This window comes from Octopus sinensis, linkage group LG5 (assembly GCF_006345805.1).
Source record: "Octopus sinensis linkage group LG5, ASM634580v1, whole genome shotgun sequence".
NCBI classification, from domain to species: Eukaryota; Metazoa; Mollusca; class Cephalopoda; order Octopoda; family Octopodidae; genus Octopus; species Octopus sinensis.
In genome coordinates this window covers 34,295,226-34,313,354 of record NC_043001.1, presented here as the reverse complement: position 1 = coordinate 34,313,354, position 18,129 = coordinate 34,295,226, and the positions used below count along the sequence as shown (strand labels likewise).

Genomic DNA, 18,129 nt, shown 5'->3' with positions numbered 1-18,129 from the left:
TGTGTGTGTGTGTTGAAGGCGCGTGGCCTAGTGGTTAGGCTGTCGCAACTCCCGATCGCTAGATCGTGGGTTTCACTCCTTGATTCAATCAGGGTGGGGGAAGAGAATGTTGGCCGGCTCGCCTAACAAGCGAGGTGACGTCATTTGAAGGCTAAAACAATGCAAAGGCGCATTGTGACCAGCGATGTGTAACACCACTTGACAGTTTGGTGAGTCACGTAATCACATGATATATATAATTCTGTGTGTTTGTATGTTTGTATGTATGTATGTTGTTGTAATATTATAATATATATATATATATATATATATATATATATATATTGTGTGTGGTGTGTGTGTGTGATGTGTGTGTTATGTATTTTTGGCGGGCTTCTACACAGTTTTGATCGACCAAATTCAACTGGAAGTTATAATTAAAGTCACTTGCCCAATGTGCCGAGCAGTTGTGATCAATCCGAAATCACGTGGTAGCAAAGTGAGCTTCTGAACCACAAAGCCATATTATTTCTGTATTATAAACGAGGTGGTCATGGGTGGGATGCCTTGATCATATGTCAGCTCCATCAAAGCTGATCGAGAACTAAACACCAACAACAAAAGCATTAAATATGATCTCAATCATCAATAGAGCCGCCATTGTTATTTTTACTATCATCAACACCACCACCACCAGCACTACGATCACTAACACTACACCGCCACCACTTCTGCTATCGGTGACTACATCAATACCAATATTGATATCGCCACCACCACCACCACCACCGCGGAGTCATCACCAAATCACCATCCTTTATCCGCTATCATTATATTAAGCACTACCACCAAGTACTACCACCAGCACAACCACCGCCACTTCACCCACCACCACCACCACCACTTCCACCACCATAACCAACTCCCCTAGTCATCAACAATACAGTCATGGTAATTACACTGAAACAAACACATCCATCAACGCCGCCGCTAACACCACCCCGACCGTGACCACCACCGACAACACTACTACCAGCTCCACCGCCACCAGCGTCACCCCCACCAGAACCACCACCACTACAGCCACCAACACCACTGCCACCAACACCACATCCACCACCACCACAGCCACCAACACCAGAGCCATCAACACCAGAACCACCAACAATAGACCCACCACCACCACCACTAGCGCCACCATCAACACAAGGACCACTACTATCACCACTATAACCACCACCATTAACATCATCATCATCATCATCACCACCGCCATAGCTCTAACGATCGCAAAGATTACTGTCATAAACAACAGACATTAACACCACAACACTTCCCCTACCACCAACACCACCACCACAACCACTACTACTATCACCACTACCACCACCATCACCACTACCACCGACACCACCACCACCACCATCACACTCGCTGTCAATATAACAACCACCCCGCCCTTTGCCTTCATGAAAAGAACAGCTAATGTCACCAATGTCACAATTATTCTCACCCTCACTACAACCGTGGCCATCACCACAGCCATTAACACGTTTATCACCATCATCATTACCATCCTCACCGCTGGCGTCTTGCGTGTTCGCTCAGCCTGCAAGAAATACCAGCTGAATCTCGCTGAAATAGTAGTTTAATGTCTGTTAAAATAAATGTAAACCAGGTTCATACTGGTACACACAGGTGTAGGAGTGGCTGTGTGGTACGTAGCTTGCTTACCAACCACATGGTTTCGGGTTCAGCCCCACTGCGTAGCACCTTGGGAAAATGCTTTCTACTGTAACCTCAGGCCGACCAAAGCCTTGTGAGTGGATTTGGTACACGGAAACTGAAAGAAGCCCGTCGTGTATGTATATATGCAGCACGGACTTTGTCAATGAACAGGTCGCGGATTTTAGCGACGAAAATATTTTGACAAATTAAACTTAAATGTTGAAGTGAATCGAACGGCTTTTGTGTGTTTCTTAAATGGCTTATAAACACCTTCCACGCTGCAATTGTTTTCGTTTCAGCACACGATCTCAGATCAAATTACTTGCTATGCGAGTACATCTCCGTAAAATATATATATATATATATATATATACTTTTTTACTCTTTTTACTCTCTTTTACTTGTTTCAGTCATTTGACTGCGGCCATGCTTCAGAACCGCCTTTAGTCGAGCAAATCGACCCCAGGACTTATTCTTTGTAAGCATAGTACTTATTCTATCGTCTCTTTTGCCGAACCGCTAAGTTAGGGGACGTAAACACACCAGCATCGGCTGTCAAGTGATGGTAGGGGGACAAACACAGACTCACAAACACACACACACATATATATACATATACATATATACGACGGGCTTCTTTCAGTTTCCATCTACCAAATCCACTCACAAGGCTTTGGTCGGCCCGTGGCTATTGGAGATGACACTTGTCCAAGGTGCCACGCAGTGGGACTGAACCCGGAACCATGTGGTTCGTAAGCTAGCTACTTACCACTCGGCCACTCCCAGACAGACAGACAGACAGACAGACAGACAGACAGATAGATAGATAGATAGATAGATAGATAGATAGATAGATGTGTGTGTATATGTGTGTCTGTGTTTGTCCCCACAACATCGCTTAACAACCGATGTTAGTGCGTTTACGTCCCCGTAAGCTATCGGTTCGGCATAAGAATACCGATAGAATAAGTATTATGCTTACAAAGAGTAAGTCCTGTAGTCGATTTGCTCGACAAAAGGCGGTGCTCCAGCACTGCCGCAGTCAAATGACTAAAACAAGTAAAAGATTAAAAGAATAATAAAAAGCCAAGCTGTGATGGTCACGGCTGGAATTATGTTGATGACAGGCTTATTTCGTCAGGATTTGATCAGAACGGGTCAGAGCGAAGCAACAACAGCCGCTAATTGATTATCCTTATTTCAAACCTTCCCTCCCCACCCCCACGAGGCCACCAAATCCATTATCACTATTAGCAACAGTATCATCATCATCGTCATCATCATCATCTTGTTCCCCCTCCTCCTCTTTATCATCATCATCGTCACTATCACCATCGTCATCATCATCATCATTACCATCATCATCATCATTATCAGAATTAGCATCATCATCATCATCCTGTTCCCCTTCTTCATCTTTATTATCATCATCCCCGTCGTCATCATCATCGCAATCGACATCAACATCACTATCAACATTACCATCATCATCATCATCCTGTTTTCCTCTTCCTTCTTGTCATCACCATCATCATCATTATCATCATTGTCATCATCATTATCATCATCATCATCATCATCATCATCATTATCACATCATCATCCTGTTCCCCCTCCTCCTCTTTATCATCATCATCATCATCGTTATCAACATTACGATCACCATCATCATCATCATCATCATCTTCATTATCATCATCATCATCATCGTTGTCGTCGTCGTCGTCGTCACGCCATGATAATCAATATCATTATTGCAATCACGATTACCACAACCACATTCATCACCGCCATTACCACTATTCATCATCATCATCATCCTCATCATCATCATCACCTTTAACAACAAGAACAACAACGAATCAACACAATATCATTTGCATGCATCACTGGCAATATTAACACCACCACCACCACCACTACCACCACCAAAAACAACAGCTTCCCCACCAACACCATTACCAAAATGAAACAACAAACCCCCCCCCCTCATTATCATCGCCATCAGCAACAACTACAACCACTACTATCATCACCGCCACCACCATTGCTGCTACAAATACCAACCCCGGCACCACCACCACCGACACCACTGCAGAACGACTGCCGTCATCACCATACAAAGACACTGCCCCCGCCATCTTTAAAAAACTATAGGCTTTATCATTACCAACAACAACAACAACAACAACACCATCACCAACAATAGCTTTTCCACTGTAACCACCACTACTACTATAACTACCGCTTCCGTCGCCGCGACCACCACCACTACCACAACAACCTCTACTTGGGAAAACCAACACGCTATCACCAATATTAGACGCTTTATCATTAGCAACATCGACTAAAGCGCCACCACTACAACCACCACCAATACCAAGCCACTACAACCACCCCTCGCTACCACCAGCATCATCAGCCAGCCCCCACGACCAACACCACCGCAACTGCCTCCACCGTGAAAACCGTCACACCATCCCTGCTAATACTGTAATTTTTTTTAATCTTTTATCATAACCAACAACAACTACATCACAAACTACAACAGCCACAACCTCCACCACCGCTACCACCACCACCATTATCACCACCACCACCACCACCACCACCATCACCACCGCCACCACTCTTAGTATCACCCAAACCTCCGCTCTTTCCCTCCCTCCTCACTGAATAAAGCAGTTTATGATTCACGGTTCCGGTTCAGTACACACCTAATTAAGATAAATGACTTTAATTTTCTGTTTTTGTTTGATATAGATATTTTTTTATATATATTTCTCTTTGCTGTACCCTCCACCCCACCTCCCCCAAATTATTTTGGTTTTTCTCCTAGAATTTGCTTCTGTAACTATTTTCTCATTATTATTATTATTTATTATTATTATTATTATTATTATTATTATTATATTATTATTATTAACATCATCATAATCATCATCATCACCACTACCACCACCATCATCATCATCATCTCATCATCATCATCATCATCATCATCATTATTATTATTATTATCATCATTATTATTATTATTATTATTTATTATTATTATTATTATTATTATTATTATTATATTATTATTATTATTATTAACATCATAATCATCATCATCACCACTACCACCACCATCATCAGCATCATCATCATCAGCATCATCATCATCATCATCATCAGCAGCAGCAGCAGCAGCAGCAGCAGCAGCAGCAGCAGCATCATCATCATTATTATTATTATTATTATTATTATTATTATTATTATTATTATTATTATTATTATTATTATTTCTATATCGTATTGTACGTCTAAGAGACATTTTGTTATTTTATTTATTGTTTTTATTTTTTCATTCGTTGTGATTTTTTTTTCGATGTTTCTTGTAGTAAAAGAGGTGGTGAGTACGCGTGTGTAGAGAGAGTTCTTGTTCATTTTGTTGTTCTTGTTGTTGCTGCCGTTGTTGTAGTTGCTGTTGTTGCTGTTGTTGTTGCTGGTGGTGGTGTTAACATTCATCATTATTGTAATTGTACTCGTTGCTGTCTCATATATATTATATATATATATATACACACACCCATAGAATACACACACAACATGCGTGTGTATATATATATATCTATATATTATATATACCTATATATAATTACATGATATATATACATACATATAAATATATATATATATATGTATATATATATATAATATATAATATATATATATATATATATATGTATGTATATATATATAATTACATATATATTTACATGATTAGAAATATATATATATACATACATAACATACATACATGGACGGAGATAGATAGATAGATAGATAGATAGATAGATAGATAGATAGATAGATAGATAGATAGATAGATAGATAGATAGACATATAAACATACGCGCACACACATGCACACACACACACACGTATTCATAATTAGTTAACGTTATTTCCAAAGTACTCGTATGTTGTTCTCGTTGTTACTCTTCCAGTTCTTTCAGTTTTTCATCTTTTTTTTTTTGGTTAATTATTTCTTCTAATTTTATTACATTTTTTTTTTGTTACTTTCTCTTTTTCTCATCAGCTTTGCACGCCGAGATACAGGTGGTGCAGTATGTATGCAACGCGCAGTTTTATTTTTTATTTTTTTATTTTTTATCATGCATGCATGCTTGCATGCATATATATATTTCAATCGATCACAACAGATGCAAGCAAATTAATTTTTAAGGTACACTACACTCTACCAATATTAGTCTCAACGCCACCACCACCACCACCACCACCATCATCATCATCATCATTATTATCACCGTCATCGTCGTCGTCATTATCGTTATCATCATCATCATCATTATAATCGTTGTCGTCATCAGCAGAAATCTTCTGTATTATCTGCGGATGCTAGTTGAAAATGCCATATGGCTATAATGAATTAATTAAAATATAGTACTTTTTCCAACTGCAGATGATGCTTTAGTAGTCATCAGCGGTGTCCACAATAGCTACAACAGAAATGTATACACGTAAGGGGTAGATGGAGGCGAGTGGCCTAGTGGTTAAGGTGTTGGACTCGTGATCGTAAGATTGTGGGTACGATTCCTAGCACGGGCAAAGCGTTGCGTTTTTTAGCAAAATACTTCATTTCACGTTGCTCCAGTCCACTTAGCTGGCAGAAATGAGTAACCCTGTGAAGGTCCAGTGTCCCGTCCATGTTGGGAATATATATATGCAATGGAAACCGGGAAACCAGCCATTATGAGTCGGTGTGACACGAGAAGGTAACATTACCTTTTGGGTAAGACACTGAAATTTTTTTTTTTATATTTCCGTAGTTTTCAGATACAAGGGACGTGATTTGTCTGAAAAACAGTCGCTGGATTTACGAGATTTAAATCCCACTGAAGAACTTGCAGCCTGAAATACATTTGCTTTGAAATTTTCCCATAGATTGTTTGGATCAAGATTGATATTTTCTATAGCTTCGTGGAATCTATGCAAGTTGCTTGCTAATTTAAAGTTTGCAACACTTAACTTTTTCAGTACCTTTGTGCCAGACTGTCCACTTTTAGTCATTATCGAAAAATTCAGTCCTGCTCTCTGCTCCTCTCATTGTCCGACCACTAGAAATATTTTTCATATCACGCTTTCTGATCAAAATATGATCTATGGGATGCCAGTCCTTAGATCTTGGGTGCATCCAGGTAGTTTTATATTTATTTTTCTGCTTAAACAATATGTTGGTAACAACCAGATTATTTTCAGTACGAAACGTCAAAAGAGCTACTCCATTTTTATTACAATTTCCAATCCCATGTCAGCCTAAAGCAGGCCATTAAATGTAGTCATTTCCATTTCTTGCGTTAAAATCTCCCAATATGATCAGCTTGTCAAAAATTGGTACTTTCCTCAATGATAGTACTAGATCATCATAAAGCTGTCCTGCAGTTTCAGCAGAATGGGATATTGTTGGTGCATAAATACTGACAATGGTAAGAAACCTAAATTTTGTCACTTTTATACGACATGACATGGATCGTTCAGATACACCACTTGGAAATTCTGCAATGGTGGATACTAATGAATTCTTGAGAGCAAACCCAATACCAGGTTTTCCTCGCTGAACCTCATGTAGGCCTCTCCAGAAGATAGTATATCCATAAGTAAGTTCATTTATTTGACCCTCATCAGAGAGACGAGTCTCAGAGAGCGCAAAGGAATATTATTTAAGCTCACATGCAATAAGTTCAGTATGCTTTTCTATCCTTTTGTTAAAATTATCATTTAGAAATGTGCGCACATTCCAACAACAAAAATTCAGAGAATGTTCATTTTTTTCTTCTTGAAAATTGTTTGACCACAGTGGCAGGATGACGATCGGGTCCAGCCTGTAACACACTTGGACTACTGCCGAGCCAGACTTATCCTCTTGGCGTTTCCAAGCCTTTTTTCTTTTTTTTTTTTTTTTTTTGCCATTTACTGAATCTGTTTGACACACTTCAGAATAAGTTATAAGTGCACTTTTAGGTTTCTGCCAACCAATTCAAATGATTTTATTAAGATTTGTTGTACAAGAAGTACCAGTGCAGATGAATAATTTTCAGAGGGCATAGCTTGCACTGCACTACCCCCACCAATTGGCCCAAGAAGGCTTTCGCTGGTGCGACATGAAAATTGACAAAACCGAGAATTTCTAAAGCCTCAGGTTTTATTTTGGAAATTTCCTTCTCGGTAGATTACCAACCAAGGTCAAAGAGTTTCTACCTACCCATGAGGTAATACAGAGTAAACAATCGAGGACGACAGACATTAAGGGCCGTTAGGCCAAGACGAATTGTAATGGTTAATGCCTAGGAGAATTTTTGAAAGGATATAGAATAAAGGGAAGAGAAAAAAAGGTATTGAGAGGCAAGAGAAATGACGCCCCGCTATCTGGACGTCGCATCCAGAAAAGAGAGACGAGAAAAATGGCCTGTCGTCACGTAGAGAGAGGGGGCACACTGATGGGTTCAATTAAAGTGCCAGACTATATGTAGCCATTATAAAATGCCGGAGTATATGCAGACACTGTAGAATGCCGGACAATATGGAGACACTATACAATGCTGGACTATATGTAGGCACTAAAAAAGTATAGTCTGTGTGTGTGTGTTGTGTGTGTGTGTGTGTGTGTGTGTGTGTGTGTGTGCAAAGAAAAACATTTACGATCAGAAAAATACAAAAAATTTATTTAAATTTTTAATCCCCTACCGCATCAAGCGAGTCCGTGTGTATATGTGCGTAGAAATACGAGGGTGTGCTGAAAATATTCTGGCTTTCGGTATAAGAAAATACGGCAGGAACATGTATTATCATTTTATTTGAGATATACCCCTCTCAGATTCACTCATTTATTGCAGCGGTCGTACAATTTTTCTAATCCCGGTAAAAAGAACTCGGAAGATTGGTTGTCCAGTCAGGCGAATTGGCAAAACACATACCTTTTGTATGCGTGTTCGATACAAATATATGTATAAAAACGCTTATGTATATATATATATATGTGTGTGTGTGTGTGTGTGTGTGTGTGTGTGTGTGTGTGTGTGTGTGTGTGTGTGTATTGTAGTGTTTTCATATGTGTGTACATATGTGTTGTATGTGTGTGTGCGTGTAAGTTAACACGTATGTGTATGAAGGGTAATGTCTATAAGTGAATATATATATATATATATATAATATATATATATGTATAATATGTGACAAGTATTCGGTAGCCATGATAAAACTCCGGAAGCCGAGATAAAACGCCGCCATCTCTTCAGTTATCTGGCCATCGGAAAAATGCTATGCGGCGTGGATTTCCACTTCGGCATCAGAAACTCGGAGTTTTATCATGGCTACCGAATAATTGTCCCATATTACATTTACATATAAATTCCCCTATTTACATAATATCGAGATCTCTTTCTTTCTTTTGTTGTCTTACCATTTTTATCAATATATATATATATATATATATATATATATATATATATATATATATATATATATATATATATGTAGGTCCGGGTTGAGTTGGGGTTAACCACAGTAAATAAGGTACTCAATACATAGCAGAGTAAATTAATTTATTTTATAGAAGGAGCTTCTACAGGACTAGAACTGTTTTATTCAAAAGAAATCATCAAGCTTCCTGATGATTTCTTTTGAATGAAACAGTTCTAGTCCTGTAGAAGCTCCTTCTATAAAATAAATTATATATATATATATATATATATATATAATATATATATATATATATATATTATATATATATATATATGTAGGTCCCGGGTTGAGTCGGGGTAACCACAGTAAATAAGGTACTCAATACATAGCAGAGTAAATTAATTTATTTTATAGAAGGAGCTTCTACAGGTTAGAACTGTTTCATTCAAAAGAAATCATCAAGCTTCCTGATGATTTCTTTTGAATGAAACAGTTCTAGTCCTGTAGAAGCTCCTTCTATAAAATAAATTATATATATATATATATATATATAATATATATATATATATATATATATATGTATGTATTCGCTCATACACATTATCCCTTATAAATATTCGTACATGCTAACTTACACGCACACACACACATACACACACACACACTCATTTATATATATTTATGTATTACCGACAGAGAAGTAATATCCTCTCTTAAACGTGGATGTTCTTTTAGAACGAACTATACTGCAGCAGCTACCATGGGAGTAGTTCTCATATCAGCGTTTTATTTATATCTCCAGCGGGAAGATAAATCACCGCTACCTCCAACACCAACACCACCAAATAAAGCGATTTCGACCTTCTTTGATCTTGTCAGTGATGAACACTTGACCGATAGAGATAGCAGGGATATTTCTCTCCTCTAGCGATATAAACAAGATATAAAAAGGCTGCGAGTTGGCAGAAACGTTAGCACGCCGGGCGAAATGCGTAGCCGTATTTCGTCTGCCATTACGTTCTGAGTTCAAATTCCGCCGAGGTCGACTTTGCCTTTCATCCTTTCGGGGTTGATAGATTAAGTACCAGTTATGCACTGGGGTTGATGTAATCGACTTAATGCGTTTGTCTATCCTTGTTTGTCCCTTCTGTGTTTAGCCCCTTGTGGGTAAAAAAGAAACAGATATAAACAAGAGGGCATTTTGCATAAAAAGACAGTATGAGAGTTTCTCTCAAGATAATTGCCGCAGTATAGTTTGTTTTAATAAAACATCCATGCTTAAGTGGTACATATACAGTGGCTGGACAAAATAATGGAAACACCTTAAAATTTCAAACAAATTTATTTTAAATGAGATAAGACCACCTTTGACAGTAATTACAGCTTGAATTCTACGAGGTATGGACTCGTACAAAGTTTGAATTGTTTCCAAAGGAATTTATGTCCATTCTTCAGCTAAAACAGCCTCCAGTTCTTGTATTGATGATGGTGGAGGATATCGATTCCTTACTTGTTTTTCTAAAATGCACCATAAATGTTCAATAATATTGAGATCTGGGGACTGTGGTGGTTAGATAAGATGTTCAACTTCACTAGAAAGTTCCTCGTGCCATTCAGTAACAAATTTAGCTGTGTGAATTGGTGCATTATCATCCTGAAAGATTGCGTTTCCCTCCAGAAACAGTTCTGCTACCATGGGATGAATTTGATCAGATAAAATGCTTAAATAATCTTGACTATTAATTCTGCCATTAAAGGAAACCATTGAGCTCATGGATTTCCAAGATGTAGTCTCACCACCACCAGATCATCACATATCCTCCTCCATGTTTAACTGTTGGAAGAAGGCAGTCTGAGTCAAATGCTTCTTTTGGCTGTCTCCACACATATACTCGGCCGGTGGTCGTAAATATGGTAAAGGATGACTCGTCCGAGAAAATAACATTTTCTACTGTTCTAGGGACCAATTCTGGAGGTTTTTATTCTACTCTAAACGCTTTACAATGTTTGCTTTTGAAAGTAGCGGTTTTCTGATTGCAACCCTCCCGTGAAATCCGGCTTTGTGCAGCTCTCGGCGAACAGTGTTTGTGGAACCTGGGTTCTCGAGGTGGACATTAAGCTCTGTAGTAATTTTGGGAGCTGTACTTTTGTGATCCTTCCTAACAATTTACGTAAGAGTCCGACGGTCTCTATCTGAAAGTTTTACGTTTCTTCCGGAGTTTTGTTTAGACGAGGAGGTTTTTTCCCCTATTTCTCAAAGGCTGTCATTACTTTCGAGACAGTACTTCGTGATAGACCAAACGTTTCGGCTGTTTTCGTTACGCTAGTGCCTGCCATACGAGCACCAACAATTTGACCTCGTATAAAGTTCGATAGATCTGTCATTTTAATGAATTTTAATTACCTTTTTCTGGTGATAGCTGAAAAGAAACATCTATTTTAGCAAAACATATTAAGCAACACTAATAATAAATTAAAAAAAACATGAAAATAAACAAGCTTTTTTTGACGGTTTTATAGATATTACAAAATTATGATGCTATGATGTTAGGTGTTTCCATTATTTTGTCCAACCTCTGTATCTACATACTTGAGCAAGACACTTTATTTCACGTTGGTCCAGTCGACTCACCTGGGAAAAATTAGTTGTACCTCTAATTCAAAGGGCCGACCTTGTCACATTCTCTCTCACGCCGAATCTCCTTGAAAACTATGTTATGGGTATTCGTGTCTGTGGAGTGTGTTGGCTGTTACGCTGAACGGATCAGCTGGAAGCCTCGTCGTCGTAACTGATGGAGTACCAATAGTTCACCTGGCCTCGTCTTGGGCACGTGGTATTGATAATTCACAAAAATGACGAAACATCGATGTCTATCCCTCTTGGGACGGAACCTGATAAGAGTTATTTCGCTTGTCTATGGCTTTCCGCGTTTTAGCACCAGGTAAATCGAAGAGAATATATTCTTTTACGTTTATAATTGAAACTTGCCCACTAAGTGACAAAAGACATGCTTTGTGTGTGCGTGTTCAATATTGTTTATATCCCACGAGCTGCTTCTCATTCATATTTGAATATTTTCCATTGTATAAAATGTTGGAACATACCAGGAGATTATTTTCACACAGAGATTATTTTGTATATAGCCATAGGCAACGATTTAGCCTATATCTCACCTAGTTTCGAGTACATGGTGTTGACAAGACATAAAGATGACGAAACAGCTAAATACACGTCATTGATTGGTTGAAATTACTGAGATAGAACAACTTTAACGTGAAATAACTTCGTAAATGTAAGTTTTTCTCAAAAATGCTAAGAGTAAAAGATGTTTTATATGACACATTCTACCAGTGTCCGAAGTTTGAAAGTGTTTAGTTACAAAAAATTATTTTTTAAACCTGTAGGTCAAAAGGTAAAAGATCCCATTGATGTCTATGGTTCCTGTAACAGGGCCTAATGCGAGTTATCTCGCTTGTCTATGAATTTCAGTGTTTCTTAACACCAGGTGAAGTGAAGAGAATATATTCTCTTACACCTACAATCGTAGCCTACCCACGAGCTGGCAAAAGACAAACCTTTTGTATGTGTGTTCGATATTGCCTCTGTGTGTGTGCACATGCGCACGTGTGTGTGTGTCACCAACACTATAACTAGCAGTCTCACTACCAGTACTTTCATCAACATAGCCAACCATCATCACTACCACCACTAACATCGTTATCTTCACCATTACCGTTGTCATTATTGTCATCATTATAATATAGAGTTAGCATCACAGATGTGACCACTAATATTGCAACTATCATACATCGAAATCTAAAGCGTCCGCCATCGTCACCACGGTCGTCATAGCCGGCATCATTGGTATCTCTTTTCTTTTTGAGTTATTCTTCCTTTTTTAAGAAAAAAGCCCTGCGGGAAATGAAACGCTTGGCTCTTTCTTCCCTTTATAGCAAACTTAACGCTACATCAACTTGTCAGAATGTTTGACGTTTCAAATCTGAGCCGCAGAAGAAGAAGAAAAAAAAGCTACCATATAATGTGCACCTAAAGGCTACAGATATTTTGGTTTATTTGAATCTATATACACACGTCACACACGCTGTGGGTGTAAACTTCCTCTCATGAAAGTAGTGGCGCTTACTGAATTGATTAAATGATATTAAAGAAATGTACTTAATGCAGACGTATTCATACACACACACACACACACACACATTTATAGACAGAAACGCACGCATGCACACTCTACACACACATCATACATAATACGAAGAAGCATATCCCTTTGAGTGTCGTGTGCTAGAGAGTCAGCCAGGTTACGCTGATCGCACAGCTAGCTTAGTACGTGCAATAAGATTGAAGGATGTCTGATGCAAAGGAAATGCTATACGTGTGTGCGTGTGTGTGTTTGCGCGTGTATGTGTGTGTGCAAATGGATGCATATTCGCTTATATCATTTATCCAAGGCGGCGAAGTAACAGAGTAGTTAGAGCGTCGGACGGCATTTCTTGACGAGATTTCTTCTTCACGGCATTTTTTCCGGATTTACGTTATGCGTTCAAATTCCGCCGAGGTCGTCTTTACATTTCATCCTCACGTGGTTAATAGAATAAGTAGACGTGATCACTGAAATCGATATAGCTCCATCCACCAAAATTTCAAGCACTAAAATTGTGCCTTTGGTAGAATTATTGTATGATGAAGCGAAAGGACATTCATCTTAGAACTCCATGAAAATGCAGTTTTTAGCTGAATTACGTAGTGATAAAATAAGAAATGGTGTTCCCGTTTTATTAACAGGAGGCTATCAGATTGATTCAGGGTCCACCCACGAAGAAAGGTTTGTCTTTAAACATTTTAACTGCTGATTGGGACTCCGTCGCTTGCGACAATGAGGTTTCCAGTTGATCCGATCAACGGAAAAGCTTGGTCGTGGAATTAACGTGCTAGTAGCTGAGGACTCTTCACATAGTTCTCACATAGTACCCTGAACATAGTTCTCAGGGAGATTCAGAGGGAGACAGAATGTGACAAGGGTGCCCCCCCCTTGAAATACAGGTACTACTCATTTCTGCCAGCTGAGTGGACTGGAGCAACGTGAAATAAAGTGTCTTGCACAAGGACACAACCCGCCGCCGGGAATTGAACTCTCAACCGTGAGCCGAATGCCTTAACCATAATGCCAAGCGCCTTAACTGTTTGTATATTTTTAGCATATAGCTGTTATTCGTCTTTCAAAATGGCCTCAAGTTACAAGAGATACTCGGTGGTTGCTATAGTAACCTCAGTAATATAAATACGCCTCTCCCCCAAATTATTTTTTAGCAAAAAAAAAGAAAGAAGACAGTGAAAAGGTCAAAGAAGCAGAATTTGAAGCTTGAACACTTACAGTTATATAAAAGATGCAACAGAGAATAGTTTAGAAAACATTAATTTGGATGGGTAAATATGGCAGTATTCACAGTAACGACAAATTTACCAGCGATAACAAGATTCTATCTTTTATGAACGTTGTAATTCAAAAGGATTTGGTTGAGGCAAGTCAAGGAAAGGTAGAAGGAATGGATGAGATGTATCACAAAAGACGATGCCTCCTGGCTCCATTTTCATCCAAGGGAGAAAGCAGGGGAAAATGAAATTTCTTTGTTTTTAAACAAATGGAGTGGCCTCCATGTATCATAGAAAAAAAATTAAAGTAAGTCGTGACTGATTCGTGACGCTCCAACGCTCCATCGACCAGCGAAGATTATATAGAAATATTTAACTTGTCATTAAGGCCAAAACTTTGGCAAGGGGTCCAGTAGTTCTGGTTCGTCACACGTACAATGTAGTGAGGTGCCATACTACAAGGGCCTCGGGATTATGAGGATCATGGCCAACGATTTCGCAGTGGTCTGTTTATTTGAGCAATGATTAGTGAAATGTGTTTTAAGAAAGTAAGGAGAAGTTGAGCTGATACGTGTCCGTCTGAGCAGGATTTGGATGTGAAAGTATATTCCAAGTGATATCTACATTATCAAGAGGAGTGTAAAGTGATTTAAGAATCCAGAACACAGTGGGTCGGCTACGGTGCTTTGTTAAGCGGCTGTGGGTTCAACTTCAACCATACGTACTTTTCTTTGGGTTGAAAATAAAGATGTAGGAATGAGCTTAAGATGCTTTACCTAATTAGCTGTATCGTAGCAGAATATATATTGGGTTGTCCGGAAAGTTCGTGCCGATTTTTAAAGGAAAGAAAAAGGTCAATAAATACTTGCCATTACATTTTTAATCAACCAAATATGAACCATTTTGTCGCACAATGCGTCTCCAGCTTTCCTTTAACTTGAAAATACCCTCTTTCCAGAATTGAGGGGCTTTCGTGGCAAAGAATTCGTCAAGGTATCTTTTTACGTCATCCAAGGAATTGAAATTTTTGCCATTAAGACTATTCTGCAGAGACCTGAATAAGTGGAAATACGAAGGAGCAATATCTGGGGAATATGGAGGGTGGGGTAGCACATCCCAGCCGAGCTGCAGCAATTTTTGTCTGGTTCCCAAAGCATCAAGTGCCGAAAATGAACTTTCTTATCTTCCATTTTAAAAGATTACAGAATTAACACAGATTATAGGAACATAAACGTTCTTCCACGAAAAGATAGCTTAAACTGCGCTCTAAATGGAAGTGTAGTCAAATCCTATTTTATGGACTCAACCATGTTCTAAAATAAGTCGAAAGGTAAGCTACTATAAATAGGCACGAACTTACCGCACAACCCAATAGATAGATTATTTCTTCAATTTCTTTCCATAGTTAAGATTGCTTATTTCTTTACGTAAACATAAAAATGTAAGGTAGCTTCTCAAGTGCGAGAAAGGCGGCTTTGCAATTTGTTGCGAAACAGCCTGCACAAATGACCTGTGTATAGTGATCAAATGTTCGCGCTGCACATTAGTTTACGCATCCCACCCATTCAAATCTCCATGATCTCTATAGGTGTACGGTGTACCACACGTCAGATGTCGAAGTGATCGCAGAGCAACTTCAGATGAAGTATTTTTGTTCAAGAGCACAATACACCTCACGGTCCAAGAATCGGGCTCACGATCTCGCAATCGTGAGTGAAACATCCCAACCATTAGGCGATGCCCCTCACGCACATAAGAATAATAATCTTAAAATAGAAAAGATAACCAATGGTTAACAATAAATCTACTTTTGAAAGATATCTTCTCCTAAGGCCGCACTTTCAATATTTTGTGGACCTCACCCAATCTCAAGAATCAATCGTTTCGGAAGAAATATATTACCAAAAGAGACTCTGCAGTCTTCAAGCTTCCAAATAACTGTAGAATTTTCCCGATTAGTATTAGGTTTCATTTTTATAGCAAGAGCAATAATTAGATTTATCTTCCGTCTATTTGACTCAAATAGAGAGAAAATAGTAAAAAGAAGTCCAATGATAATAATTTAAAAGGTTGCGGACTGATTAAATTTTTCTTTAACTGTCTGAAAGATGTTGTAGTGTTACTAAAATCTAGTCAAATAGATGAAATATGAACAGTTATATCTTTCTTTCCTTTTATTCTTTAGTAAAGAAAAAAATTGTTAAATTGTTTATGTTCTATACGTGATTATTTACTTATTTCGTTTTCATCTCATCAAAGGTTCTAGAATATAGAAAAGTCAATAAGCAAAATGTATTTCTCTTTCATCGTATATTTGATGGAAAGACTAGACTCTATGGAATTCTTTCTTTTCTTCTTTTATTTATTCAAATAGACATTCGACATGACGTTGCTAAAGACAAAATATATATATACATAACGAACAACAAAATTGCACAATAACATAATGAAAACCAGCAGCAGCAGCAGCACAACAACAACAACAACAACAAAGGCGTAACCTAAGCATGTCTTCATATTTCGCACAACTAACGATACAAATTAACTGGTGCCTCTCTTCCACATCTGAGGGCGATGAACTGCCATTTTTTTGTTTTTACTTTTCATCTTTTTTTATTCTATTTACATCTCTTTTTCGTCTTTTTCTCTAACCACTTCTCTTATTATTGTTTCTATATTGCTTTTTGAATTTTTTCTTTATTTTTGCCTCTTAGTTTAGCCACTTCAAATGCCGTTTTACTTTTATATATTTAGTATAACATTTACACGTGATATTTTGACCTCCTCTGCGTATGCGAGGAAAGCGAATGCATTGGCGAATCATAAAACACAGTGCTAAAGTAACATATGATGTTTTCATGGGCGCCAAGTTAAAAGATATTATATTAACGAAAACAGTCTCAACAGATCTTTTTGATCGTCGGTTCTTATTATTTCGTTTACATTTGTTTCGCTCTAAGAAGTTCAGCATTCCGTAATGGAAGAAAGTAAAATAGCGCTCAAATGAAATTTAAGATACCGTATCTAAGATGGCGACAACTCATAACAAAGGACAAAAATATCTTTAGAAAGATTGTAAATCACATTGAGCACTTATTATTACATATTACGGAAGAAACGAATGTCGGTGGAGGCGTAGGACTTAAACTAAAAAGAGGGGTAGAATACAATCTTGTTATGCTTTAGTAAAACGAAATCAAGAGAGGAATATAATTGGCCATACGGTGCCAAGGATAAACGTTTTGATTATATACGCATGTTTATTTGTAGTTATATATGTGCAGATAGATAGATAGATAGATAGATAGATAGATAGATAGATAGATAGATAGATAGATAGATAGATAGATAGATAGATAGATAGATAGATAGATAGATAGATAGATAGATAGATAGATAGATAGATAGATAGATAGATAGATAGATAGGTAGATAGGTAGGTAGGTAGGTAGGTAGCTAGGTAGGTAGGTAGGTAGGTAGGTAGGTAGGTAGGTAGGTAGGTAGGGAGACACAGTGTCAAATAAATGTCATCATAATGGAATGAGAAGAAAATTTTATGT

General features: G+C 38.1%; 1 long non-coding RNA gene across 1 annotated transcript in view; it reads right to left on the bottom strand.

The window, feature by feature from the left end:
* The window catches only part of LOC118763489, a 13,467-nt gene extending 2,123 nt beyond the window's left edge, over positions 1-11,344 (bottom strand). The window contains exons 1-2 of the long non-coding RNA XR_004999248.1: positions 11,166-11,344; positions 5,695-5,704 (exon numbers count right to left, since the gene is read on the bottom strand). This is a non-coding gene — a long non-coding RNA (uncharacterized LOC118763489). The remainder of the gene's footprint in view (positions 1-5,694; positions 5,705-11,165) is intronic.
* Between the last annotated feature and the right edge of the window lie 6,785 nt (positions 11,345-18,129).